General features: G+C 45.0%; 1 long non-coding RNA gene across 1 annotated transcript; it reads left to right on the forward strand.

Moving 5' to 3' along the window:
- The first annotated feature begins 4737 nt into the window (after positions 1-4737).
- LOC122543563 (uncharacterized) lies at positions 4738-22178 on the forward strand. The gene is made up of 3 exons (XR_015751546.1): positions 4738-4879; positions 5419-8933; positions 21322-22178. It is a non-coding gene; the product is annotated as an uncharacterized LOC122543563 (long non-coding RNA).
- Positions 22179-23337: the final 1159 nt, after the last annotated feature.

Raw genomic sequence — 23337 nt, forward strand, 5'->3', positions numbered from 1 at the left:
CTGGCAGATCATTCCGTGCGTATATAGAGAGTTCAGTCATCAGTCTAACAATGGCAGGGAAGAAGCTCTTTCTGAACCTGTTGGTGCGTGATTCAAGATGCTGTATCTTCTGCCTGACCAAAGAGGTTGTAAGAGAGCATTACCAGGGTAGGAGGGCACTTTGATTTTGTTGGCAGCCTTTCCGCAACAATGAGAAGTGCAGATGGAGATTGTGCATGATAGGTTGGCTTCCGTGATGGTCTGGGCTGTGCATAAAACCTTCTGTAGTTTCTTCCGGTCCTGGGCAGAGCATTTGCCACACCAGGTTGTTACGCACCCAGATCGAATACTTTCTATAGCGCATCTGTCAAGGTTGTTATGAACATGCTGAATTTCATAAGCCTCCTGAGGGAAAGAGGTGTTGTTGAGCTTTCTTGACTGAGATTGCCCCCATCATTATTCCAGATGGTGAGAACACAAACAACCCACTGTGGAGTTTTCTTTGCTGGCAGAAAGCAGTTTATGTTCAGCAGCAGCTCAGTCACTTGGGCATTAGGTGCTGTGAGACTAAAAGTACAGAGGACCATGAGGAACCAGGGTGTTTCCAACCAACATTCAAACTAATCAGTCTAAACCTTTGAAGTTTCCAAGTTCACTTAGCCAAAAGCTAATGGAGGCATCCTGATGAAATGACCAGGAATACTTGGAATCCTGAGAAGGATTCAAGTGAATCCTAGAGAGATGTTGCATGCCTTGGAGTATTCCTAGGAAGTGAATGAAATATCAAGATTCATATAAAGATTTGTGGGAACTCCTGCAGGGCAGTAAAGAAAATTTAATTTACATTTAAGGCCATACATGCTATTCTGCTAAGTTACTCCGATTAATTGGTCATTTTTCTTTGTTTAAAAATGTGAAATGTTAATGAACAGTTTTTCTCGTTAATCACTGGATATTCAAATTTCTCTTCAGAATTAAAGGTCATATCAAAACTGAGTCTCATTGTGGGATTTTTAATCTGTAGTGTGTGCTTGGTAAAGTTTTAACGAACAATATTTCATAGTGAATTTTATCATGTTAAGTACTGAGACTTTCTGGAGAGGAAAGATTTGCCCTTGTGTGTTTTGCAACACTTAATCAAGGTCAGTTAATAGAATAAGCAGAGAGGTTGACGCTAGACTTGAGAGCTGCAGGCAGGAGCACAGCAATTAGGGTTAGAAGGTTAGCCAAAAGTATAAAACCGGTTGGAAACTTGCGTCAGCTTTTTAAAAATACATTAACAAAATAAGTGTTGGCTTTGTGGAAAATGAGCATTCAGTAACAGAGGATAAAGAGGTAGCAGATGTATTGAAAAGAGCTTGAATCTGTCTTCACTGGAGAGGATACAAGTAACATCCTAGAACTAGCTGTAAATCAGGAATTGAAAGGGAAGGAGGAACTGAAGAAAATGACAATTACCAGGGAAGTAGTACTGAGTAAACTGTCGGAACTGCGAGTTGCCAAGTCCCAGATTTTATCCTAGACGCTTAAAGAAAAACTAGCTAGTGAAACAGTTAATGCATTGGTTTTAATTTTCCAAACCCCATTAGATTCAGGGAAGGTATCTTTAGATTGGTAGACACCTTTCTTCAAAAAGGGAGACACAGAACAGGAAACTGCAGACCTTTTTACTTAACATATGTCAGGGGGAAAATGTTACAAACTATTATTAAAGATGTTATGGCAGGGCACTTGTATAAGTTCAAAGTAATCAGGCAGCGTGAATGTGTTTTAGTCAATTGGAAATAATGTGTAATTTTTTTGAAGGACGGCCTCTCCCCACTGCGACTGAGCTGGTGAATCTCCAGTGCCGACAGGGAATGGAATCTCTTCCCACAGTCCCCACATTCCCACAGCTTCTCCACAGTTCTGGTGTTCCTTTGGCTCTCTGTTTTTGATGAACAATTGAAACTGTGACCACACTCAGGAAACGTGTACAGTCACTCCCTGCTGTGAACAGTGTAATGTTTCTTCAGTCTGTGTAACTGGTAAAAGCTCCTTCCCATAGTAAGCTCACTGGGACTCTCTCTATTTAACTTTCTCTCTCAGTCTCAAAGAATGTGCAACTGGTTAAAACACATCCTACACTCAGCTCACTGGGACACATTGTCTCAGTCTGTGCAATGGGTTAAATCTCTTCCCATAGTCAGCTCAGTGGACCACACACTCTCTCTGTTTGTGTAACTGGTGAAAGCTCTTCCACAGTGAGCTAACATGGAACAAAGTTTCTCGCTCAGACTGTGTAACTGGGTAAAGCTCTTCTAACAGTCAGTTCACTGTGTAATGTTAAAAGATTAAATGGGAACATCCCTCTGGATATGAATGTAATATTAAAAGGTTAAACTAACTGAGTGAACATTCTGGAAGTGGGTGGGGATGACAGTTATGCAGGAATGCGAATGCCTCCCACTCCATTTAGACAGTCATTTGCTACTACTCCCCTACTATTTTCAAATTAAACTATCATTCACTCTCGTCCAAAGATACTTCCATAGCCATCCTCTGAAGCTAGGTATATCACACCTACAATGTCTTGAGGAAATCACTTGCATTATCTGCGAGGATGATCTCACCCTTCCACTGGACTAACATGTGACTGTGAGTGACTGGGTGGTCTTAGTGGTGTGGAGGCATGGCCAGAGTATCTGTGAGCATGACCAGCTGACCTATATAAAGGGGATGTGCTTTCTTTGTTCAGGGCCTCACTTTGACTCGATTTCACATGCTGGCATGGCGGGGTCACCCAGCTTGTACAGGTGTTAATAAACTTTAACTGTTTGGAGAAGTTAGTGTGTGCAAATTGCATCTCGTGTGTGAAACCTCGGGAAAAGAGCCCAACACTGGAACACACTCTCTCTGTCTGTGTAACTGGTTAAAGCTCATCCCACAGTCAGCTCACTGGGACACACTGTCTCTCAAGTCTGTGTAACTGGTGAAAGCTCTTCCACAGTGAGCTCACTAGGACAAACTCTCTTTTACTCAGACTGTGTAACTGGTTAAAACTCTTCCCACAGTCAGCTTCCTGGGATACAGTCTCTCTCTCTCTCTGTCGATGTGACTGGTTAAAGCTCATCCCACAGTCAGCTCTCGGGGATAGAGGCTCTCTCTGCCTGTGTAACTGGGTAAAGCACTTCCCACAGTCAGCTCTCTCTCAGTCTAACTAACCGGTTAAAGCTCTTCCCACAGTTAACTCACTAAGACACCCTGTCTCTCAGTCTAAGTGCGTAAAGCTTTTCCCCATAATCAGTTCACTGGGACACTCACTTTCCCAGACTGGGTAACCAGTTAAAGCACTTCCCGCAGTCAACTCATGATGAAACACTCTCTCTGTGTAACCGTGTAAAGCTGTTCTCACGATCAGCTCACTGGGACACTCGCTCTCACTCAATCTGTGTAACTGCTTAAAGCTCTTCCCACAGTCAGCTCACTGGAACAGTCTCTCCCTCAGTCTGTGTAATTGGTTAAAGCTCAGTTCACTGGTGTGTTCCTGTCTGAGTGCTTTTCTGGTCACATTGATGCCCAGTATCTTTTGAAGCAGGTAGAATGGATTTGTCCTTCCAGATTCAAACATCCAATGATATTGATTGGTCTTGTTATGGCATTTCTTCCAAAATTTATGTCTGCAGATCCTCCCCTTCTCATACTTTGTAAACAAAGTTGAAACAAGTCATCATTGTCTGTACTGAATAGAAATTCTATTACATTATATTTGTCTTTTGTTTATAGTATTAAACCAGTAATGTACAACCTGTATTATTTACTTAAAACACACAGGAGATGTGATGAAGGTTGTGTCAGGACCTGAAACTCTCTGAACCCTAACAGGGTGTTGCAAATTGAAGTGAAAGATTTGAAAATGAAGTGGATGATCATTGAGTTATACACCATAGAAATAGACCCTTCAGTCCAACTTGTCTGTGCCGACCAGATATCCTAAATTAATCTTGTCACATTTTCCAGCATTTAGCCCGTATCTCTCCAAACTCTTCCTATTCATGTACCCATTCCAGACGCCTTTTAAATGTTGTAATTGTAGCAGCCTCCACCAATTCCCCTCGCAGCTTATTCCACACATGCACCACTCTCTGCGTGAAAAAGTTATTCCTGAGGTCCCTTTTAAATCTTTGCCCCTTCTCACCCTAAACCTATGCCCTCCAGTTTTGGACACCCACACCCCAGGGACACCTTGTCTATTTACCCTGTTCGTGCCCTTCATGATTTGATCAACCCATCAGCCTCCGATGCTCCAGGGAAATAGCCTCAGTCTATTCATCCTCTTCCTATAGCTCAAACCCTCCAACCCCGATAGCATCCTTAAAACAGAGAGACACGGACCTACCTATCCAGAGTTTGTCCCCTCCCTGGATTCACTTACGTTCCTGCAAATCCACAGTTTAATTCCAGAACGTGAGAAGAAATGGAAAGGGAGAAAGTAAAGAAAAGAGAGTATAGTGCACACAGATATTGAACAGAAGAAGGAAGTTGCAGTCTGAAGTGAAGCTCAATCTTCCTTCAGAGAGAGGAGCAGCAGTTTCAGAAGTCTAACTTCCGCATTCAGACAAGAGGCGGACTGTGATTGGCAGAAGGGCCAGGCTGCTTCCAGTCCTCCAAGGCTTCCGATTGGTCAATCCGCATCAGTCGATCCGGGGACTCTCGCCCTCAATTGTTGACGTCACAACGCGGAAGCAGCCCAATCCTCGTTTCAGGGTGAAACTCTCTCTGGGCAACGTCTGGGAGCAAAGCAATGTCTCCCCTTTCCATTCCTCAACCTGGAAGGAAGAGAGAGGAGGGAAAACATTGTTCACTTATAGTAAGTGGAGGTCGGGGTTGTGAATCCTGGGAGCAAGTGGACTCTGCCAAGGTTAGTTTCAGCTTCTGGCTCTATTGTTAAAAATGTTGAGATTCAGTGTGACCGAAAAGAACTGAAAATCACGATAGGACAAAGAAATGCTTCCTGCCATTTATTTCGTGGAAGACTGGATGTATTTTCCAGTAACAGAGTCTGTAGGACACAGCAGGATTCTAAAAAGATGGATTCTTTCCCCACATACACACTTGAAGTGGGATCTTTCCCAGAAGAAGACTGCTATTTAAGAGAACCGTTTGTTAACACAAGACCGGGATGAGTGTAGGTTATGTGCTGCATACTGTATTTGGTGTTGTATTTATGGTTCCAAAAGCTTTATTTGTAATTACTTCTGACTTTGTAATATCCTACAGTAGATACATTTTATATAATCTTCAGTAAGAGAGTTAATATTGCACAAAAGATGACTTTAAGCATTGGCCCCATTAGCCTTGGGGATTGAGAGGAACAAATGATCCACAGAAACTCTAATTGTGTGTTCTGAATTTATATCGTGGACTGGCAGTGACAACATCTTCAAACCTCTTTTGCAGGATAACAGAAAAGAAGAATTTGGAAGCAGAAATCTCAAACTAAACTTCACGTCAGTGTCTGGTAGTTAGTTGATTCACCCAAGATGTCAATATCGACGGCTTTGAAAACAAGGAGGGGAAACGAGGTCTGTCTCCTTCGCTCGTTTTGAAATCTGTGTGATTGGAAAAATCACCAAATGTCTCACACTGAGTGAGAGTATCCCAGTGGGCAGTCGTTCTCTCCCTCCCCCTCTCCAGGACAGCCGGGGGGATGAGTCTTAAAATAGTGTGTGCGTGTGCACAGACACACTACTTTTTACCTGTACAGGACAATGTTAGAGAGATTATCTGGAGAAGGGAAGTTTAGGGTATATCCCTGTATAGAACTCTGGGGGAAGTGTGGGGAGACAGGGCAGGTGGTCGGTCATTTGGAGACTGTGCCTGGGCTCCTTTTGATGTCCAGGACTGTTCTCGGCAGCATTTCAGTAAGCCGAGTGCACTTTTAATCAATGTTAAAACATCTCTATGTTTCTATCGGGACCTTGAGATCTTCTTTGGATAATCCGAAATTCAGATTATTGATATTCATATAGTCGAGGTTCCTCTGTACTCTACCCAACTTCACAACACACGGTGGCGCAGTGGTTAGCACTGCTGCCTCACAGCGCCAGAGATCCGGGTTCAATTCCCGCCTCAGGCGACTATCTGTGTGGAGTTTGCACATTCTCCCTGTGCCTGCATGGGTTTCCTCCCACAGTCCAAAAATGTGCAGGTTAGATAAATTGGCTGTGCTAAATTGCCCGTGCTAAATTGCCCGTAGTGTTAGGTGAAGGGGTAAATGTAGGGGAATGGGTCTGGGTGGGTTGCACTTCGGTGGGTCGGTGTGAACTTGTTGGGCTGAAGAGCCTGTTTCCACACTGTAAGTAATTAATTTCTAATCTAATCTAACATCACATCTGGAAGATGAATGCTTCACATCTGCCTTTAAATTAAGGAAGAGATAAGTTTAGACTACTTTCTCAAAGTCTTTTGAAGGGGGGGTGGGCATGGGTCTGGTCTGGTCCATAACAACTGTCACTAACTTGTTACCCACTGCCATCAGCGTATAGTACCCAGTGGCTGCCAATTATGGCCACAGTGATGTGCTTTCTTGGCTCAAACACCACAGAGTAGGATATGGTCTGAATGCTTCTCTGTTACATACTGTTAAGGACCAGGCCAGACCCCCTCAAAACATTTGAAGAATGTAGGCCAAACCCTAACTTTAAAAATTTTTTTTAAACATTTGTGAAGTGGCTATTCCAGGACTGGTGCAGCTGGTCAAACCACTTAGACAAAACAATTTATTTACACACTGCAGATGAAACACAAACAAAAGAAAACCAAATTGAGAATATCTTGTATGAAAACTCAACTGACTATTGCAACTTAATAAAGCTGTTCCAATTCTGCAATATCCTGTGAACACACCCCTTGGCGAAAGGTAAATTTGAACACAGGTTCTTACAGGCAGGAGAGATTTCAGAGAGTGGAGTCAGGCAAGAAAACCTCTATTAAAGCAAGTTTCATTGTAGCTGCTTCTCTAGGACCCCTGCTAAAACTAAACCAAACTGGGAAAACAAAACTGAGCTGGGAGAACGATTTGCTCCCCTTTCATTGTGCAACTGTGTTTTTAAAAAAAACCCTAAAGGCTTCCTCTGTTGACTCAGGCAGTGTCTGTTAACCATTTTGACACCACTGCTTTTAAAACCCCTCTTGAAAATAACCAGGGACAATATAACCTTGTTAAAGAGGCAGGGTCGTCCCGATACCATGTGGTTTGAGTTCTTGTGGAGGCAGATGTCTTGACATTTATTAACAACACTCATTATGTACACCGTTACATGATCTCAGGCTGAGACACTACCATACATCAGGAGCATCTCGGAACTGACAGCCAGACTACTGCGACCCCTAGGACTCATAACAGCACACAAACCAACAGCCACGCTCAGACAACAACTCACCAGAACGAAGGACCCGATACCCAACATGAGCAAAACGAATGTAGTGTACAAAATACCATGCAAGGACTGCACAAAACGCTTTATAGGACAAACAGGAAGACAGCTAACAATCCGCATACATGAGCATCAACTAGCCACGAAACGACACGACCAGCTATCCTTAGTAGCCACACACGCAGACAACAAGCAACATGAATTTGACTGGGACAACACTACTATCATAGGGCAAGCCAGACAGAGAACAGCCAGGGAATTCCTAGAGGCATGGCATTCATCCACAAACTCCATCAACAAACACATCGACCTGGACCCAATATACCAACCACTACAGCGGACAGCTGAAACTGACAACCGGAAGCGGCAGGGACAGACCACTATAAACACCGGAGGAAACATCAAAGAAGCGCTTCGCAGGAGGCTCCCAAGCACTGATGATGTCGCCTAGCCAGGGGACGAAACGTTTGCAACAAAAACTTCCAGCTCGGCGAACAGAACCACAACAACGAGCACCCGAGCTACAAATTTTCGCACAAACTTTGAGACACTGTGCTTATTGATGCATCACATAACTAGAACACAACATGTGGCTGAGTGACCACATATCTCACTGACTACTGAGATGAGGGAATGGCCTTTGTTGTGGAATGCCACATTGTGAGGTGATCCAACTGCCCGAAATATGCAAGGTCTTTCTGCAATCCATGCAAAGCTACAAGAGACTTCATCCTCTCATCTTCAAAAAGGAAGGTGCCGGAACTTCATTTTTAATCTTCCAACATGTCCTAGGTTCTGAAACAGCCGCAGCAGACTGCAGGATATTCCTGTCTTCATGGAAGCAGGGATACAAAAATCAGGAATGGAGAGGCTGCTTGGTTTAACATCAGTCAAAGGGAGAAATCTGCAATCAGTTATTAAGGAAGATAAATTGTGACATTTATAAAATCTTGTTGCAATTGGGCAGAGTCGACAAAGGTTTATGAAATTGACTCATCATTGGGAGATCTATTTTAAGAAAATAACAAGCAATGTGGATCATTCAATTTTATTTTCTTTACTTTATTATTGTCACATGTACCTAAGTACAGTGAAAGGTTTTGTGTGCAGTATAGGCAGATTATACCACACAAGGTGCATCAGAGTAACAGAACTGAGTGAGAATACAATGTAACGGCTGCAGAGAAGGTGCAGAAAGACTGACATCGTCATTAAATTTGAAGTGTCCATTCAGCGGTCTAGTAACAGCAGGGAAGAAGCTGTTCTTGAATCTGTTGGTCAATCAATTTAAGCTTCTGTGTCTTTTGCCAAACGGAAGAGATTAAAACCGGGTGGGAGGCATCTTTGATGTTGGCTGCCTTGCTGAGGCAGCAGGAAGTACACATGGAATCAATGGTTAGAAGGTTGGCTTGTGTGATGGACTGGGCTGTGTTGGCAACAGTCTGTAGTTTCTTATGATCCTGGGCACAGCAGTTGCCGTACCAAGCCACGATGCATCCAGAAAGGAAGCTTCCAACGGTGCATGTATAAAAATTGGTAAGTTTTTACAGATATGCTGAATTGCCTTAGCCTCCTGAAATAGTTTAAGTGAGTGCACAAAAGTCTGGCAGTTGAAGTAAAATGTTTATAAATATGAAGTCATCCATTTTTGTTGGAATAACAGTAGAAAGGATTATTACTTGAATGGTAAAAATAATTGCAACATGCTGCTGTGCAGAGGGACCTGGGTGTGCTTGTGCATGAATCACAGAAGGTTAGTCTGCAGACGCGAAAGGTAATTAAGGCAAATGGAATTTTGCCCTTCATTGCTAAAGGGATTGAGTTTAAAAGCAGGGAGGTTATGTTGCAGCTGTACAGGGTACTGGTGAGGCCACACTTGGAGGACGAATGCGCAGTTTTAGTCTCCTTATTTAAGAAAGGATGTACTGGCACTAGAGTGGGTGCACAAGAAGTTCAATAAGTTGATTCCAGAGGTGAGGAGATTGATTTATGAGGAGAGACTGAGTAGACTGCGATTATGTTAATTGGTATTTAGAAGAATGAGGTGGGATTAGTTAGATTACCTACAGTGTTGAAACAGGCCCTTTGGCCCAACAAGTCCACACCGACCCTCCGAAGAGCAACCCATCCAGACCCATTCTCCTAACTAATACACCTAACACTACGGGCAATTTAGTCTGGCCAATTCACCTAACCTGCACTTCTTTGGACTGTGGGAGGAAACCGACACAGACACTGGGAGAATGTGCAAACTCCACACAGGCAGTTGCCCGAGGTGGGAATTGAACCCAGGTCCCTGGCGCTGTGAGGCAGCAGTGCTAACCACTGAGCCACCATGCCACCCCTCTTATAGAAACATATAAAATGATGAAAGAAGTAGCTGAGACAGACCTAGAGAGGATGTTTCCACTGGCGGGTGAAACCAGGACAAGAAGGCAGAGCATCAAAATTAGGGGGAGCCGATTTAGGACTGAGTTGAGCAACAACATCTTCACCCAGAGGGTTGTGAATCTGTGGAATTCCCTGCCCAGTAAGGTAGTTGAGGCTACTTCAGTAAATGTTTTTAAAGCTAAGATCGATAATGTTTTGAGCAGTGAAGGAATTAAGGGATACGGTGAGAGGGCGGGTAAGTGGAGCTGAGGCCATGAAAAGATCAGCCACGATGTTATTGAATGTTGAAGTGGGCTCGAAGGGCCAGTTGGCTGACTCCTGCTCCTAGTTCTTATGAAGTAGAGGAACCCATGGATGTACTGATATTCTAGAAGTCTTTTGGTATGGTGCCACATCGAAAGTCATTATTCAAAATAAGAGCTCATCTTGTCCAGGTCTTTTAACAGCGTGGATAGAGCATTGGCGGGTGAACAGCACACAGTTGTTAAAATGTTTAGGGTTTCAAGGGGTGATGAATGGAACACAGTGCAAGGGCTTCAGTGTTTATTTTACATTGTCTATTCACAGCTTTGATGAAGGAAGCACCTGCAAAGGTGTTCAGTTTGGTGATGGCCCAAACCTAGGTAGGAAATTCATGTACAAACAGGGAATAAGACAACTATAAAGTGTGGTTGACAGGTTGGGAGCAGGCGAGGTAGGAGTTTAATGCAGGAAAACCTGTCCAGCTTAAATGAAATGTTGTTATTTGTGGTAAGGGGGTAGAATATAAAGTCAGGGTGTTTTCCTCCATTTGTCGGTGGGTATTGGGAAGACCACCATATTTGGTTTCTTTACTTAGTAAATACAATCAAAGCAGTTCATAACTGATTTACTCAACTTCTAGCCAGAGTCAAGGGGTTGTCGGGCTGCGGTTTTATCACTTAGAGCTTAGAAAAATCAGATGATCTGATGGAGATGTATAACATCCTGTGAGGACTTAATAATGTGAATGGATGAATGCCATTGTGCCAGAGACTAGAAATGAGTGGACCCAGTTAACAAATAGGTGGCCGCTCATTTAAGAGAGGAGAGTTATGTTTTTCTCTGAAGGCTTCCTGAGTTTTTAAAATTCACTTCAGGGACCTGAGTTTAATTCCACCCTTAGATGACTGCCTGGGTTGAGTTTGCACATTCTCCCCTGGTGTCTGTTTGGATCTCCTCCAGGTGCTCCAGCTTCCTTCTTCCAGGACAGGGACAGCGTGGGATTACAATCGGAATAACGCTACCTCTACTTTTAAATTGAAAGTGAAGCTACCTCGACACTGTCCCAAACAAATACTGCCAAGACAGGCACAGCATTGGCTTGGATACAGAGTAAATTCCCTCTACGCTCTCCCATTCAAAACACTCCTAGGACAATGACAGCAGAGGATTAAATAAACAGTAGAGCTTCTTCCATTCTGACTGACACTTGGTATGTTCTACACCAATCCTCAAGGATAATTCAGAAGTGAGACTATTATCTGGCACTGAATTCACACTTCCTAATGGGAAATGACAGGTCGTGAAAATCATCTAGTGAAACATAGATAAAACACACACAATGCACAACAGAACCAGAATTTTATTGGGATCAAAGACTTTTAAATAAGAGAAGACACGGTCCTTGTAACAATCCGAATGTGAGCTGGACAATTTTCTCACTCTCATCAGTTTCTCTGCGGATACAGTGTCCACCTCACTGCTGTCTGGTCAGTTCATCTGCTCTCATTCAGAGTGAGTTGTAGCTGACCACATGGTGGCCTAGGGTCAAGAGGTTAGAGGGGAAAGGTCAACTTGGATTGAGGGCATGTGTCATGCAACTGAGGTCGGGTGTTGCTGATTTACTCAACTTATAATAATCAGGGACAAGGGGATGTCAGGCTGGGCTTGTATCAGTTCAAGCTTAGAAGAACCAGATGATCTGATGGAGGTGTATGACATCCGCAGAAGACTTAATGTGAATGTAATGTCCACTCATCTCTAACCAGACACTAGCCTCTCATTTAAGATAAGAGAGTTTTGTTTTGGGGTAGTGGTACAGTGGTTAGCACTGCTGCCTCATGGCATCAGTGACCCCGGTGTGATTCTACCCTCGGGCCGACTGTGTGGAGTTTGCACATTCTCCCCCTGTGTGGGTTTTCTCTGGTGCTCTGGCTTCCTCCCACAAGATGTGCAGGTGGGGGTGGATTGGCCATGGGAAATGCACAGTTACAGGGATAGGATAGCAGAGTGGGTCTGGGTGGGACAGTCAGTGCTGATTCGATGGGCTGAATGGCCTGCTTGCACACTGTAGGGATTCTAGAACTACCTGGAGCCTGTAACTGACCAGATGACACGTGGACACTTTTCTTACACTGCTTTTATTCAAGCCTGCAGAGCCATTTCCACAAGACTGCAACAAACTCCCCAAATACTAAAATACATCAGTTTGATATACTGTTGTTATTTTAAGAGCAGTTTACATGTACCAATCAATAGGATACAGTTGTTTTATGGTTATCAATATTCAGTTAGTGGTTCTGGTTATTTCATCTGCCTTATCTTATCGTACTCAACCAACTACAGCATCTAGACACTTGCCAAATTACAATATCCAATGTTTGCAGAGTATTTTTCTTTTTGTCATGACTGTTACCTTGAACACTGATTTGTGACCTCCTCGTTGCTCTCAAAGTTCCTCATTCGTCCCTACATTGTGAAGGTTTTACTTTGTCGAATGTCTTCCTGGCTTTTTTGCAGTTAGCACCCTACCTTCTGCCCTGGTCAACATTTTCCCTTCCAGGTCTGTACTGAGGATTTCATGAGAAACCTCAGAATGTGGTGAGACTGTGGAACTCACTACCATCGCAACAGGTTGGGGTGAAAGGCATTACAAGCAAGGGTAAGCCAGCCAGTACAAAGGAGTGTCACTGTCACCAGATTCACAACACAGTGAAATTAAAACATGCAAAAATCCCTCAGAATTTCTCAACTGTTCCGAACCAGGCTTGATGAAGAACAGATCTCGCACACCAAAACTATAATTTAAACAAAAAACAAACAATTATAAATGCTGCAACTTTGCTAGGGCAATGTTAACCAAGAATAGCTGAAGGTCTTCCCGCACTCGGGGCAGGAGAACCGCCTCTCCCCAGTGTGACTGTGCCGATGAGTGTCGAGGTGAAACGGGAAATTGAAGCCTTTCCCGCAGTCGCCACACTTCCACGGTTTCTCCACAGGGTGGGATTCCTTGGGTATCTCCGTGACCGAAGCTTCATCCACACACAAAAGCACGTACCGCCCCTCCCCGCCATGAATTCCTCTTCCCAGGCCGTGTAACTGTTTCAGGCTCCATACTCAGAGCAATGCAACAGTAGGGTCTCTCATCTAATCGGAGGAAAACGTGAGGACTGCAGATGCTGGAGATCAGAGCTGAAAATGTGTTGCTGGAAAAGCGCAGCAGGTCAGGCAGCATCTAAGGATGAGAATCGACATTTCGGGCATGAGCCCTTCTTCAGGAATCCCACTGATTCAGGAATCATCTAATCCCACTGATGCTGAAAATGTACTGAAACAGGAACGAAAAAGCTTTGTTCCTTCTCACAGAATCATAGTCGAAAATTGTTGCAGTCCCGATGGATTGACTGACGGTCATTCATTGACGTGAAAGTGAGGACTGCAAATGCTGAAGAGTCAGAGTTGAAAAGTGCGATGCTGGAAAAGCACAGCAGGTCAGGCAGCATCTGAGGAGCAGTAGAGTTGATGTTTCGGGCATAAGCCCTGCATCTGTTGATTTTGAAACTTCTATCTTCAGATCTTCAAATACTCTAAAAAGAGATTACAAAAGTCATCATTGTCAGTCCAGGGTAGAAATTCAGAACAAGCACTTCTACTTTCTGCAGAACATGCTTTTCTTTTCCACAAAACTGAAAGCACTATCCCACTCTCTCTCTCTCCTCCAGTTCTCACTCCACTCAAACTAAACCATTTGACGGTGCTGATTTAGGATCGCACAGGGACAGAAAAGTAAAAACATCAAGACTGATATCTCTTTAGAGTTTTGGATACCTCCACCTGAAAGTTATTATCCTTCACAATGTTGGGATACTGCTGACAGTGAGCAAGTCTGATTTGGGAAGCAAAAAAAATGTCAATTCACAAATGAATCTACAACGCAGCTTCTGGAGAAACAACGAGACACAAAATGGTTAACATTCGGGAAGGTGGTGAGGAGGGAAAGAGACATCAAGGCATTGACACCAACACCAGAGAAAATCTGAACATACTGACGTAGTAAATATTAGTGGCAAGCCAGAGTCATAGAGATAAACAGCACAGCAACAAGTCCTTCGGTCCAACTAGTCCATGCTGACTAGATATCCTAAATTAATCTAGTCCCATTTGATAGCACTTGTCCCATATCCCTCTAAACCCTTCCTATTCGTATAACCATCCAGATGCCTTTTAAATGTTGTAATTGTACCAGCCTCCACCACTTCCTCTGGCAGCTCATTCCTTGCACGCACCACCTTCTGCATGAAAACGTTGCATCTTAGGTCCCTTTTAAATCTCCCCCCCATCTCACCCTAACCCTATTACCGTCTAATTCTGGACTACCCCATTTCCACACCTTGCCATACCTGATCTATGCCCCTTGTTATTTTATAAACTTGTATAAGGTCACCCCTCAGCCTCCGGTACCCTTGGGTAAACAACCCCAGCCTATTCAGCTCAAACCCTGGCAACATCCTTGTAAATATTTTCTGAACCCTTTCAGGTTTCACAACATCCTTCCGAAAGGAAGGAGACCAGAATTGCACACAATATTCCAAATGTGGCCTAACAATGTCCTGTACAGCCACAACATAACGGCCCAACCCCTATACTCAGAGGATTAGGAATATTTTCAAACCGCACAAAGACACAACCAGGAAAGAATGAACTTTTGAGGGTCAGCTTGGAACCATCAATGCCTCAGGGTGACCAAAATAATTGGATTTGTAATTACTTATACCAGATATTGTCATCCTCTCAGGCAAGAACACACCCAATTTTTTTTCAGACAGTATATGTACATGATTCGATACAATTCCCTATTCCTTACTTTACCAGAACAATACCGGGACTGGAGGGTTTGAATTATAAGGGGAGGCGGGATATGCTGGGACGTTTATCCACTGGAGCCTAGAAAATTGAGAGGTGACGTTGTAGAGGTTTGGAAAATCGTAAGAGTATAGATAAGGTGTCTTTTCCCGAGGGTTGGCAGAAAAGATGCTCATAAAGTCAGTACCGTGTGGAAACAGGCCCTTCAGTCCACACCGAGCCCGGAAGAGTAACCCACCCAGACGTATTACCCAATATTTACCCCTGATTAATGCACCTAACCCGCACATCCATCCACGCCCAAGCTGTATTCCATACCAGGCTCCGCCCCCACGCTGCATTCTCCCCCAGGCCCCGCCCACACGCTGCCGTCTCGCCCACGTGGGGACTCCATCCAGCAGCGGGCCTCTCAAGTTCAATGTGAGTTCCGGGGCGGTACACGGGCTATCGCGACCGCCCCTGTACTCACCCACAACCTCTGTCTCCGACAACAAAACTCGGACCGACCTCGCCTTCATTCCAGCTTCTGACTCAAAGTAGACAGGCAGGAGGCTGAAAGAACACAGCGAGCCAGGCAGCAGCAGGAGGGGAAGAAGTCGACGTTTCTGGTGTAACTCTTCCTCAGGTTTGGTATCGGGGAAGATGCAGATAAAGGGGGTCTGGGGAAAGGGTGGCGGAGTGGGGATTGGTGTAGACGGGTAGAGGGTATTTCGTGGTTGGCCAATTGGAGAAATGAATCCGGTTGGTGGCCGGGGGAGAAGGAGGTTATTTGAAATTGGAGAACTCACTGGTGAGTCCTCCAGGCTGAAGGCTGCCCAAGCGGAAGTTGAGGTGTGGTTTGTTATGGCAATGGAGGAGTCTGAGGATGGTCATCTTGGAAAGGGAGTGGGAAAGGGAATTAAAATTGGCGGTGACTGGGAGGTCCTGTCGGCCCCGCTGAGATGGTTGGAGAACTTTCCCTCAGTTTATGTTTTGTCTCCCCGATGTAGAAAAGACCACATCAGGAGCATCTGATATAGCAAACTGGGTTGGAGTTCATCTCTTGTGGTTGGAGGGTTCCCAGGCGGAAGATGAGGCGCTCTTCCTCCAGCCGTCGTATTGCTATGGTCTGGCGATGGGGGAGTCCAAGGACCTGCATGTCCTTGGTGGAGTGGGAGGAGGAGTTGAAGTGTTGAGCCACGAAATCCCTCGAACTCAGCACCGCCTTCCTAACCTGCAATCTTCTTCCTGACCTCTCTGACCCCACCCCACTCCGGTCTATCACCCTCACCTTGACCTCCCTCCACCTATCGCATTTCCAACGTCCCTCCCCCAAGTCCCTCCTCCCTACCCCTTATCTTAGCCTGCTGGACACACTTTCCTCATTCCTGAAGAAGGGCTTATGCCCGAAACGTTGATTCTCCTGTTCCTTGGATGCTGCCTGACCTGCTACGCTTTTCCAGCAACACACTTTCAGCTCTGATCTCCAGCATCTGCAGTCCTCACTTTCTCCTCCACTCCTACCGCCAAGTCTGCATTCACTGCAATTACAGATGTCTTCATGACAGATGGAACAGCTCTCTCCATCAGCACTCTGTCCCATCTAAAACTCCCAGGACAGGGACAGCATGGGAATACAATCATAATAAAGCCTCCTCTACCCTTTTTAGTTGAAAGTGAAGCTACCATGACACTGTCCCAAACAAACAGTGCCAAGAAAGACACAGCATTGGATTAGATACCGAGTAAAACTCCCTCTAACGTTCCCATTCAAACACTCCCAGGACGGGGACAGCAGAGGGTTAAATAGAGAGTAGAGCTTCTTCCATTCTGACTGACACTTGGCATGTTCTACACCAGTCCTAAACAATAATTTCAGAATTGAGACTATAATCTGGTACTGAATTCACACTTCCTAATGGGAATGACAGGAATAGGAAATCATCTAGTGAAACACAGATCGATAAAACACACACAATGCGCAACAGAACCAGAACTTATATTGGGATCAAAGACATTTAAATGACAGGAGATATTGTTCCTGAAACGATCCAAATGGGAGCTGAAAAACTTTCACACTCGAATCGGTTTCTCCTGGGATGCAGTATCCACCTCACCGCTGTCTAGTCAGTTCCTCTCCTCCCGTTCAGAGCTGAGTTGTAGCTGACCACATGCTGGCCTGGAGTCAAGATGTTAGAGGGTAAAGGTCAACTTGGATTGAGGGCATCCTGTGTCATGTCAGTGAGGTCAATAGTCACTGCCTTATTCAACTTATAATTGGGGTCAGGGGGATATTGGGCTGGGCTTGTATCAATTTGAGCTTAGAAGAATTAGATGATCTGATGCAAGTTTCTAACATCCTGAGAGGACTTAACAATGTGAATGTATGAATCCCTTTGTGCCAGAGACTAGAAATGAGTGGACACAGTTAACAAATAAGTGGCATCTCATTGAAGATGGGAGAGTTTTGCTTTTCTCTCAAAGGTTCCTGAGTCTATGAAATTCACTCCCTCATAGAGCAGCACAGGGTGGTGGCTCAATGGTTAGCACTGCTGCCTCACAGCATCAGGGACCCAGGTTTGATTCCACCCTCAGCCGACTATTTGTGTGGAGTTTGTACATTCTCCCTGTGTCTGTGTGAGTTTCCTCCCACAGTCCAAATGATGTGCAGATTAGGATGGATTGGCCATGGGAAATGCAGGGTTACAAGGATGTGATGGTCAGTGTCAACTTGATGGGCTGAACAGCCTATTGCATGCTGTGGGGATTCTAGAACTGCCTGGAGGCTGTAATTTACCAGATGATACGTGGACACTTTTCGTACACTGCTTTTATTCAAGCCTGCAGAGCCAATTTGACAAGTCAGCAACAAACCCCCCCAAATGATCAAGTACATCTGTTTGATATACTGTTCAATTATTTTAAGAGCAGCTTACCTATACCAATCAACAGTGTACGCTTGTCATAGAACATAGAAGAATACAGCGCAGTACAGGCCCTTTGGCCCTCGATGTTGCGCCGATCCAAGCCCACCTAACCTACACTAGCCCACTATCCTCCATATGCCTATCCAATGCCTGCTTAAATGCCCATAATGAGGGAGAGTCCACCACTGCTACTGGCAGGGCATTCCACGAACTCACGACTCGCTGAGTAAAGAACCTACCCCTAACATCTGTCCTATACCTACCCCCCCCTTAATTTAAAGCTATGCCCCCTTGTAATAGCTGACTCCATACGTGGAAAAAGATTCTCACTGTCGACCCTATCTAAACCCCTAATCATTTTGTACACCTCTATCAAGTCACCCCTAAACCTTCTTTTCTCCAATGAAAACAACCCCAAGTGCCTCAGCCTTTCCTCATATGATCTTTCTACCATACCAGGCAACATCCTGGTAAACCGCCTCTGCACCCGTTCCAGTGCCTCCACATCCTTCCTATAGTATGGTGACCAAAACTGCACACAATACTCCAGATGCGGCCGCACCAGAGTCTTATACAACTGCAACATGACCTCAGCACTCCGGAACTCAATTCCTCTACCAATAAAAGCTAGTACGCCATATGCCTTCCTCACCGCACTATTTACCTGGGTGGCAACTTTCAAAGATCTGTGTACATGGACACCAAGATCCCTCTGCTCATCCACACTACCAAGTATCCGACCATTAGCCCAGTACCCCATCTTTTTGTTACTCTTACCAAAGTGAATCACCTCACACTTAGCTACATTGAACTCCATTTGCCACCTTTCTGCCCAGCTCTGCAGCTTATCTATATCCCGCTGTAACCTGCCACGTCCTTCCTCACTGTCTACAACTCCTCCGACTTTCGTATCATCTGCAAACTTGCTCACCCAACCTTCTAACCCCTCCTCCAGGTCATATATATCTTAGGGATATCGACATCCAATTATGATTAGTAGTTCTGGTTATTTTATTTGTCTTACCTTATTGTATTTAGAGCTTAAAAATGTGTTGCTGGAAAAGCGCAGCAGGTCAGGCAGCATCAAAGGAGCAGGAGAATCGACGTTTTGGGAATCCTGAAGAAGGGCTTATGCCCGAAACGTCGATTCTCCTGCTCCTTTGATGCTGCCTGACCTGCTGCGCTTTTCCAGCAACACATTTTTAAGCTCTGATCTCCAGCATCTGCAGTCCTCACTTTCTCCTTATTGTATTTAACCAACCACAGCATCTCGACACTTGCCTAATTACAATATCCAATGTCAATAGAGTACAGTTTTTTGTCATGACTGTTATCTTGAACACTGACTTGTGATCTCTGCATTGTTGTCAAAGTTCCTTATTTGTCCCTACATTGTCAAAGTTTTACTTTGTCGAATATCTTTCTGGCTTTTTGCAGTTAGCATCCTGTATTCTGCTCTTGTCAACATTTTCTCTTCCAAGTCTGTGCTGAGGATTTCATGAGAAACTTCAAGAGTGTGGTGAGACTGTGGAACTCACTATCGTAGTGAGTGGTTGGGGTGATAAGAAGGTTAGCTGAAAATGTGTTGCTAAAAAACCCAGCAGGTCAGGCAGCATCCAAGGAGCAGGAGAATCGACGTTTCGGGCATGAGCCCTCATGCCCGAAATGTCGATTCTTCTGCTCCTTGGATGCTGCCTGACCTGCTGCGCTTTTCCAGCAACACATTTTCAACTCTGATCTCCAGCATCTGCAGTCCTCACTTTCTCCTAGAAGGTGATAATGAGGGTAAGCAAGCCAATACAAATGATTGTCATTATCACCAGATTCACAGCACAGTGAAATTAAAACACACAATGTCCCTCAGAATTTCTCAACTCTTCCTAGTCGGACTTGAAGAACAGATCTTGCACACCAAAACCATAATTTAAACAAAAATTAACAATTTTAATACTGCAACTTTACTCAGGCAAAGTTAAACAAGATAATCTAATTAATAGCAATGATTTAAACTATTATGCCCCCACCATCTCACAGACAGAGACTTAAGGGGTAAATTAAAAAAGAAAATAAAGAAATGACCAATTCAACCAGTTTCCAACAATCGATTCCCAAGTTTTTGTGCAATTCTTGGATGATGAGTCGTTCACACGCACATAACTGTATATCTAATTTCAAAGTCACTGCCGAATGCGAATGGTTGTCCCAATGCACTCAAATACTTCTTACAGACTGCGACTCATTCTCAGAAAAAGCCAACAGTTGTTTAACTGGACAGAAAAAACTAGAGAGTAGCAGCTTCTGGGCTCAACATGCCGCAGCTCCCACTGGAAGCAAAGTTGGATGGAGGGAAGTCCAGCAGAAAACAAAAATAGCTCACCGACTGTCCCACTGCACCCACTGTCAGAACGGGCGGGAGTTTCAGTCCTGGGGGTGACCCACAACAGCATCACCAGTGGAATCCGATTGTTGGGAGCACTGGTGCCCCCGCAAGTTGCAGGTCAACAAAAACCTCCACCTGCACTAGGGGCTGGCAAATGGCCTCTCAACAGTGTGGATCCGCCAGTGCCTCAGGAGATGGGAAGAATTGCTGAAGGCCTTCCTGCACTCGGGGCAGGGGAAGGGCCTCTCCCCAGTGTGGACCCGCCGATGCCTCAGGAGATGGGAAGAATTGCTGAAGTCCTTCCTGCATTCGGGGCAGGGGAAGGACTTCTCCCCAGTGTGGACCCGCTGATGCCTCAGCAGGGTGGAGGAATGGCTGAAGGCCTTCCCGCCCTCGGGGCAGGGGATGGGTCTCTCCCCCGTGTGGACCCACCGGTGGGTCAGTATGGTGGAGGAATCTCTGAAGGTGTTCCTGCACTCGGGGCAGGTGAACGGTCTCTCCCCGGTGTGACTGCGCCGATGAGTCTCCAGGACAGACGGGACACAAGCCTTTCCTGCAGTCACCACACTTCCACGGTTTCTCCACGTGGCGGAATTTCTCGGGTTTCTCCATGGCCGAAGTTTCAGCCGCACACAAATGTGTGTGCAGCCGCTGCCGTGAATTCCTCTTTCCAGGCCGTATAACTGTTAAAGGCTCCACACTCAGGGTGCTGCAAAGATAAGGTGTCATCTAGTCCCACTGATGCTGAAAACGTACTAGAACAGGGACCAAAAAGCTTGGCTCCTTCTCACAGAATCATAGTCGAAAATTATTGCGGTCACAATGGATTGATTGACTGTTAGACATTGAAGTGAAAGTGAGGACTGCAGCTGCTGGAGAGTCAGAGTCGAAAGGTGTGGCGCTAGAAAAGCACCACGGATCAGGCAACATCCGAGGAGCAGGAGAGTCAACGTTTTGGGCATTAGCCCTTCATTTGTTGATTTTTAAATTTTCGTCTTCAGATCTCCAAATACTCTGTACAAAGTGATTACAAAAGTCATCACTGTCAGTCCATGGTAGAAATTATATTTTCTGCGGAACTTTTTATTTGCCGTTGCACAAAAGAAAGCACCATCCCACTTTCTCTTTTCCTCTGTTCTCACAGATCCTGACTGTGATACTTCAGGATCTTACAGGAATAGGAAAGCCAAACGTCAAGACTGACATCTCTTTGAATTTTGGATAAGTCCACCTGAAAGTTAATATCTTTCACGACATTGGCGATACTGCTGAGGGTGAGCATGTCTGATTTTGTGAAGCAAAAACAAAGTGTGTTAATTCAGGATGAACCTACAATGCAGCTTCTTGAGAAATAACCAGACATGAAATGGTTAATGTCGGGGGGTGGGGAGGCTTTTTGATCGTTGAGATGCTCTGTCTTTCATCACCATCCATGGCTGATCATTCATCTAAATTATCTTTCCTGCACATTTTTTTCATGACTTCACCTGATGAAAGGGCTTGTGATTTCAAACAAACCTGATTTGAAGATGCCAATCAAAGTTAAAAATCACACAACACCAGGTTATAGTCCAACAGATTTAATTGGAAGCTCGAGCTTTCGGAGCACTGCTCCTTCATCAGGTGGTTATCGAGTATAAGATCGTAGGACACAATTTATAGCAAAAGTTTATAGTGTGATATAACTGAAATTATATATTGAAAAAGACCTAGGTTGTTTAAGTCTTTTAGAATGGGCATGTTGGTTTCAGGTCTTTCATATGTAAATCCCAGAACTTCCTTAAAGTTACATTCTCAAGTGGGCTTTAACAATAGGTGTCATGTTGGCCCAGATAGTGCATTGAAGGTGCACTGTGTGAGGCTGTCTGTGCCCCAATGTTCCGACTGATTCTAATCCAAAAAAGGATTTATAGAATCTTACATGGATTCATGCAGTTTTTGAGCAAAATAAAATGTAATTCTGCAAGTACAAATTCACCCCACAAACTTATGAGTGTTAAAAATCACACACCAGGTTATAGTCCAACAGGTTTAATTGGAAGCACACTAGCTTTCAGAGCGACGCTCCTTTCGAGCACTCCACTATCACCAGATGAAGGAGCGTCGCTCCGAAAGCTAGTGTGCTTCCAATTAAACCTGTTCGACACCCCAGTCCAACACCGGCATCTCCAAATAATATGAGTGAGTGAGTGTGGGTGGGGTGGGGGGTGGGGGGGGGGAGATGGGTGTTGTGAGAGAATATGTGTATGTGTGAGTGTAAAAAGACATAAGTCTGTGAGAGGTTGCGTGTGCATGTGGAAGTGGATGTGTGTGTATGAGAGAGGGTCTGCATGAGTGTCTGTAGGTGTGTATGTCTCTGTCGGTGTGCCTGTGTGCAGCGCAGTGGGGTCACCTGTAGTGTGACTTGAACCCAACCCAAGGTTGATGCTATCCCCATGGACACCGAACTTGGCTTATCAGCCTCTGCTCGCCTACTTTGCATTGTTGCCTGTCCTGATGTCCGCTTGGAGGATGGCCACCTGGAGGTCCGAGGTGGAATGCCCCGGACCGCTCAAGTGTTCTCGGACTGGGTCTTTTTAAATTTATAATTTCAGTTAAATCAGACGGAAACATTTTGCTATAAATTCCGTGTCCTATGATCCACAATCTACCACGGTATCCCTCGAGCCCATTGTAGTAAATCGGGTCCTCTCCTGTTGAATGAATGAATGGGAGCGGAAAGGGGCGGAGACTCTGACGTTTGTGCGAACCTCTCCGCCAATCCCAAAGTTCGGAGCGGAGGAATCGGTGAACGACAATCTGGGGAGTGTGTCAATGCCGGCCGCCATTGGTCAGGTGGAGTAAGGTGCGCTCTGATTGGAGGGAGCGTGGATGACGTGCGTCACTGAAGGAGGAGACGGAAAGAAGAAGAAAAACAAAGATGGCGGCGCGAGGCTGCGGTTTTCTCATCGACTCAGCGGGCGGTTTCTGACGGAGGGAGGGGGGCAGACAGGCACCGTTTACCTCAGAAAATACCTTTAAAATACATTTCAAATTAAAGTCGGAACTTTTCAAACAAAAGTTGTGAAGAAAAGGAGACAGTCCCCGGTGGGGTTTATTGTTTATTTGTGTATAATTCCCGGGGCCCGGGAAGGGGGAGGTGACGGTTACCGGGTGAACG

The sequence above is a fragment of the Chiloscyllium plagiosum genome, unplaced genomic scaffold, assembly GCF_037043375.1.
Source record: "Chiloscyllium plagiosum isolate Xiang-an unplaced genomic scaffold, Cpla_swu_hap1 HiC_scaffold_27, whole genome shotgun sequence".
NCBI lineage: Eukaryota > Metazoa > Chordata > Chondrichthyes > Orectolobiformes > Hemiscylliidae > Chiloscyllium > Chiloscyllium plagiosum.